Below are 6,827 nucleotides of genomic sequence, written 5' to 3' on the forward strand. Positions count from 1 at the left end.
TGCCGCTGCCCGCCCCTACTCACTTTAAAAGCCGCTCGCGATAAAATCCGGGCCGGCCGGAATCGGATTAAAATCCCCCACGGTGCTCGGCTGCTCCGCACCGGCCCCGCCACCACCTCCTCCTCCCCCCGAGACACGTACTCTCCAGCCCGAAGCTTTAACGCGTGGCCGCCTTTATACCGCCGGAGCCTGGGACACACAGCAACAAGACGTCTCCTGGTTGGCCGTCGCTCTTTGTCACTCATAAGATTCGGGGGCTCCTATTGGTTCTACGGCGTCGGGCGGACGGGGTGCGCGGGGTGAGGCGAATGGCGGCCTGCGGGACTGAGTTGTGAGGGAAAGCGCGTGCGGGGGCTTCGCGCCTCTCACCTCAGCGCCCACGGCTCCGTGCGCCCGTGGAGAAGTGGGGGCGCGGGTGGCTGCCGCGCTCACTTTCAACTGTGTTATCCTCTCGAGGCGCTTCCCGATAACAGACCGTGCGCGAAGCCCAGTCCCGGAGGCGCAACGCCCGCGTGAGGCGATGGCTGTTGCCCGCAGCAGCCTCCTAACGGTCCGCCGCAGAGCGCTCCCGTCCCGCTGAGGCGCGGTTATGGCAGCGCCGCTGCGTTTCCTGGCGCCGCTCCGTGAAGGTGCGGTGCGCGCTGACTCAGTCACTCCAGGGAGAGAGGTTTACTACGTTTCCAGCTCTGCTGGTTTTGCAACAGGGAAGGCCGGAGTTTGTTTTCTTGGTGGAAACCTGGAGTCGGTATTACATAATTCGGAGCTGGAGCCCTGAGCGGGCCCGGGCCGGCGCTCTTTTTGCCCAAGGATGTATCGGCTCTGCTGGCAATGCCCGTGTGAGGAGGGCAGGAGACAACGCTCCTTGTGTTTGTGCTTTAAATTCTTTTGTGCGATGTACCATCCCTAATATCTCATTTGTCCGCAGCAAAGGCACAGATCTCAGCTTTCTGATGGAGAGCCAAGGATTGCTGCCGCCTCTTTAAAACAGAATTCAGACACATGAAACCCTTTGCTGGTGGTGCTAAAAGTAACAGTTTAACTTTTTGCAGTGATAAATGTAAACGTAGTGGAGTGTCCCACCCTCTGTCAAATATATCCTCTGGCCCAGCTTACCTGCACCACTGCTACAATTCAGGAAGTGCACATGGTGTAATGAAGGCATGCAGCACTATTTACCTTTATTCTGCAAGCTATTGAGTCCAGGATCCAGTCTGTTCTTCAGCAAACCACTTTTAAGGCCAACTTCTATCCTGTGTGAGATTTGAAGTAGCACCTGGCTAAAATCACAACACACTGTAGGACATTTGGTTTTGTATGCAGCACAATGTGTGTAGAGTATTAAAGATGATTACAAAATGAAGTCAATACAGCACATTCAGATTAAGAAGCTATTTTTTTTTCCAACTTAAAAACAGTTTTAACCTATAAGCCAGACTTCTTAAGAGGAACAAAAAAATATACATATCATACTTAGTATTGTAAGATCATACAAAAAACAGTCTCCAGCCACAAGCAGCAATTTGAAGCTACTCTCTTGCTTTGCTGCTTGTGGTACTTGACATGAGAGCCACGTTAACTGGTCCAGGCTGAGCATTCTGCTTTGATTCCCATGCATGGCAAAACTGCTTCCTATTTCTTACTGGAATTGTAACAGCTTTTCTTACAAATTCTCAAGTTTAAATCCTTGGACATAATGACTATTTGCTTCCATCATTTTTTTTTCCCTTATGTTTTGCTGCTCACAAATTGAAAAACACTAAGACGATCTGAAAATAGGTGATCTAGATGAGCAACTGTGGACAAACTCCACAACCATCTCTTAATTGTAAAGTTTATGAAACTGAATGTTACATGAGGTCACATCCAGTAAGAATGATAGAAAGAGCATCTAACTAGCAGGCTTGAAAATTGTGATTCTGTAGAACAGGTTGTGTATCTCTTTTCTGGTACAGCTACTTACCTTTACAAGACTGTGCTTTTAAAGCTTTTTTTCTAATACTAAATTTTAATTAGAAACAAAGGTGGTTGTTGTTGTTGTTGTTGTAAGATGTTCTTTTCCCTTTGTACCATCTTGAGGAAACTTACCCCACATCCAGCAAGAGATCTTCTGTTGGCTTCTTTTAGGCAGCCTTGACTTAGATTGTAATCAGATCTGTACCCAAAGCTACTATCACCTGTATGTGTTAATTTATACAGAACCATCAGCTTGCTTCAATTGGAAATTATCCTGCATTTGCTTAAGTCACAAAGGGGGAAGCTAAGACTGATGTCTGCAGCTGGACTTAATGGGGTGGATGAAAAGATAAGTACTGCTAAGCTTCACTACCTACTTTCTTGCAGGTTTTCGTATTTGTAGCAGCTGAATGCAGATGTGTGCTCTGAAGTTAAAAGTGTATAGATCAGCAGCAAGAGTAGACCAAAATGGGTGGCAGTTTATGTAAGTCTGTTGTCTAAGCTTTGGTTCAGGTGATGGATGTAATCTGAGTGGTTTTAATGATATAATGTATTAATTTCTCTGCAAAAGTAATTGCTCTGAATATCTCCTTTGTATTTTATCAAGCCTTGCTAAGGACTTGCATGATTTATTGTTTGATTTGCAGCTCTCCATAGGTTTCCATTATTTCCTTTTTTCCATTTCCTTTTTTCCATTTCCTTTTTTCCATTTCCTTTTTTCCATTTCCTTTTTTCCATTTCCTTTTTTCCATTTCCTGAACTATCTTCTTTCCTTTTACAGCTCTTGCATGGATTTGCTTAACAATGCTTTCTTCAGATCTGTAATCTCTTCCAACTGTTGATTTCTTCTGGTCAGTCCCATCTCAATCTCTCATCTTGGCAATTCCAAGCAGCAATTTCCAGCTACTATGTCTATTTTATGCCACGTAGAGATAAGGTAGAGATATATATTTAAGGAAGTAAAGGGTAAATGTCTAGTATCTATATACAGCATCCACATGTTATGCCAGTATACAGATGAGTAGAAGCTTTATAGAGAACAGGAAGTCTATGCCAGCCTCCACAGGTATTCAACATGAATGCATCCTGAGCAAAATCATGGAATTGAACAGGAGAGTCTTTACTCTAAAATGGCTTAGTATAATTCAATTGCTTTAGATGACTTACATAGTAGGAGCTATTGTGTGTGGAACAAAAGGTAAATAGAACTTGATCAATATGTGTATGGGCTTACAGCTGAAAACCAAATGTTTTGTGTGGAGCAGAAAATACTTTATGTGGAAAGACATAGAGAATTGACATAAAAAGATGGTCTACAAAATCAAATAGTCTTGCAAAAAAAATTCTGAGTGGAAGAGAATGATTTATATGTTGTGATCAGAGAAAAGGATATCAGTAACTGAGATGAGGAGGGCTTGTGCAAGATTCCCAGCTATGTCAGTAACTCACAGAAGTCACAGCAGTTTGGACTAATCTGAATCTAAAACTCATATTCCTGGCTGTGAAGTTCCACCTACTCCCTTGCACAGTTAGCTGTAAAATAACTCAGCTGAACAATGGTTGGTTTTCAGCCAGATCATTTATCTAGCACACGCTCATTACATGAGAGTAAATTGCAATGGAAACACCTTAAGTTTGAAAAGAGACAGTAATATGAGGCAATCATATCTGTATTTGTCAATTAGTGCAATGAGCTATGAGCTAGAAGGGAAGGGAGGAGAGAAATTATATCAGAGTTCACTGGTGTTCTTGCAAACATGGGAAAGAAACACAAGGGAAGCTATTGCTGTGCCAGGCTGGGGAAAAAGCAATAGGTGAGAATAATTGCAAAAGTTAAGGTAAGAGGAAAGCTAGCTATGCTAAAAGTGGCTGGACACAAAAGAGTTTCATTTAAGATTTGTTGAGAAGCTTTTAGATGAGTAGAGGAAGCAAAACTGTGTTTGAAGTGAATTTAGGGTGCAGCCAGACAGGAGATGTGGTTGGAAGACTTGAAAACATGAGATGAGAAGAGGTGCTTCTACGGAAGGATTATATTAAATTAATTGATTGATGTACAAGAGGCTGAAGTGCATCTGTGCAGGTGCTGGGGGGTCAGAGCAGAGTATATGATAAAATCTGTGAACATATGAAAGAGTGGGCATGAGGATGATCAGGAAATAAAACGGAAGAAGGTCAGTAGAGCAAGTGATGGAGTTACAGAGGATGCGTAGATAAGAAGTTTGTTATTACTTGGAGTCTTGTAGAAATAATAACATTTAAAGAAAATTGTGACATTTGATTTGGGTTAGTCAAAAGCAATAAAAAGTTAGCTAGGATTACAGGCATGTAGGCAAACTGCAGCAGAATTGTTTAGCTGTAAGAAATGGAGGAGGGAGCGGGCTTGCAGGAGCGGAAGTTAGCTTGGTCACAGGATTTCCGTCAAACACACTTTGCACTGCAAGAGCAAGCACGGATGAAGCAGGTTATGGAGGTAAGCTGGTGCTGCGTGTAGGTATCCCAGCCTTTATCCTGGGAGACAGAAGCAAAAAAAAAAAAAAAACATGGTGTCAGTGGTGGACAGAAGTTGTTTGTGTGGCAAATGAATAACCAGGAAATTATTACTACTTTTTTTTTGTTATGCTTGACATCAAAATGCACAGAAAGCTAAAATGTGTAGGTTTCATTTTTAATCAGTGAAACTGGCCAGTATTACTCTTCAACTTTTCTTTATTATTTTGCATTATCCAGTGCAATTTTACATCATTCTGTTTTTCCTCCTTCTTTCTTTTTTTTTTTAATGAACAATCCCCAAGCAAATATTTTGTCCATCTTCTCGCAATATTGGTGTTCAAAGTTCTAAAACGGTATTTTTTCTTTAAGAAGTTATTTATTTGTTACTAGAATGCAAATGCATCTGCAACCATGATCTTAATGTTATTATATTCCATGCCAGCTAAAAATAAGACAACCAAGGCTTGTTAAACCGCTTAACAGATCAGATACAGCAGCCAAGCTATGCCCAGGGAAGTATTCAGAACTGTAATGGTTTGTAGCATTGTAATTAAAATTTCAGGTTTCGTTTGTTTCTTTTCTTAGCCCATAATAACATCCCTGGGCTACAGAGGTTAGAGACAGTGCTTCAAACCAGCCTTTCAGTTATTAGAAATAGCTTTTCAAGCACTGCAAAGATAACATGCGTACAATAACAATATCAACACAGGGTTAACAGGTCGGGTTTATGGAATCCAAGGATTTAGAAGAAACCTCTGAGATACTCTTACTGTATAAAGCTACTTCTTTGTTAGAGAACACACAATGTTATTTTCTCTTAATGTGTGGGGCCCCTTTAAGTGTGTAACTTTGCATTATTAAACGGTCGTGGGAAGTGTGGCAGGAGGAAACCCCGGGTAATTGGCTGCAGCTTCAGATGCAGCAGCTCGCTCATTGGAGAGCAGAGGATTCTCCGAGTTGCTAAAATTAGATGATCTCCGCCCTCCAGAAATGCTTCTGGAAACAGCAAGGAGGAGAAATTCTGACACAGAAGGATGGGGGAAGGAGTGAAGTGCACAGGATGCTGCTCGTGGGGAAGCTTCAGCAGATAAAGATGCACAGACAGATACTGATATATTTTTTTCCTATCTTGGTTAACTGGGAGCAAAATGCACATGCTAAAGAAATTACAAGGGATTAAAGTCGGCAGTATTTTGTGAGGATATTAACTTCAACATTTCTTATATAATAATCTGAAATATTCACTGGTGCTGAGGAGGCTTTTGAGCTGCTACACCCAGGGTCAGCCTGTCAGCCTTGTAAGCATTTACTTTGCAGAGGAACAGCTCTTGCCAAATTAACCCTGAACTAAAAGAAAAAGTAGATGAACTCTCAAATCTTTCTAGGAATTTATTTCTCATAAACATGTCTTTTCCTTATCTGTGAGCAGTTGCTGCGTTTACAATATCTACAAATCAACTATTGGTTAAGCTGTCTCTGTTAAAGAAGCCAACATCACATGCCTGCATTAGCAAAGTCAGTCTATATCTGAATTGTTCAAGCCTTAACTTCCATTTCTTCTGCTGATCATATTGCACCTATGGCTCTCTAAGTGTTCTGCCTTGTGCCCTTTCACCTTTGTATCAATCAACTTTCAGCCTGTTTTCAATAAAAAGAAATGAAGCCCATATACATGAGCACTTGTCTCTTTGTCCATCTCACTCCAAGGGCTCAAATGTGGCAGGCAATTCCAGCTGGATGTGACAAACAGACTGCCTGGGATCCCATCATTTTTGGCAAACGTCACACAGCAGCAGATGAGGCCCAAATGTGAGGAGTCTATGGGCTGGTGAGGGCGTTATCGCAGCCACCGGGCTGTGCCTCCCGATAGCAGCCTGCAGTCCTCAGTGGGGCGGCAGGCTGCTTGTTTCTGTGTTACAAGCTAGTAACGTCGGGTAGAAAATGCCTTTCAATCCAAAGTGCTGAGAAACTGTGTTCTAGAGTTGGGAATTCAGGTCAGTGCCTGCTCTGCTGTGAGCTGCGTGTCCCACAGCAGATCCAAAAGGAAATAAACAGGAAGTGCTGCGTGTGCTGCCACTACACAGCGACGTGTAAACAATCCACTTCTGCACTCAGAAGTTTATTTCTGTTCCAAAATACCGGTTCAACAGTGTGACCTCTGCTTATGAATATCTGCTGTGAGATCGTGCTTCCAGCATGGAGTAAAATCGACAGAAAGCTGTGTCACAGAATTAACAACGCAACAGATTCCCCCGAAGCCTTCTGCCCAAACCAATTTACTCCCTTTCTTATTTTCTTATCACACCAGACGCTCAGAAAGGGGCAAACGAGGTCCGGAAAGCGCGGTTGCGGCGCGCTGTAAGGCAAGCCGAGGGCGCGGCGCT

The 6,827-nt window shown here is 42.8% G+C and overlaps 2 long non-coding RNA genes across 2 annotated transcripts; one reads left to right on the top strand and one right to left on the bottom strand.

Moving 5' to 3' along the window:
* Positions 1 to 8: 8 nt before the first annotated feature.
* LOC109370113 lies at positions 9 to 5,592 on the top strand. The gene is made up of 2 exons (XR_002119936.1): positions 9 to 629; positions 2,341 to 5,592. It is a non-coding gene; the product is annotated as an uncharacterized LOC109370113 (long non-coding RNA).
* Positions 620 to 2,347, bottom strand: LOC109370112. Its single transcript, XR_004161432.1, has 3 exons — positions 2,086 to 2,347; positions 1,177 to 1,277; positions 620 to 977 (listed from the first exon to the last, which is right to left on the bottom strand). It is a non-coding gene; the product is annotated as an uncharacterized LOC109370112 (long non-coding RNA).
* Positions 5,593 to 6,827: the final 1,235 nt, after the last annotated feature.

Source organism: Meleagris gallopavo, chromosome 15 (genome assembly GCF_000146605.3).
Source record: "Meleagris gallopavo isolate NT-WF06-2002-E0010 breed Aviagen turkey brand Nicholas breeding stock chromosome 15, Turkey_5.1, whole genome shotgun sequence".
NCBI lineage: Eukaryota > Metazoa > Chordata > Aves > Galliformes > Phasianidae > Meleagris > Meleagris gallopavo.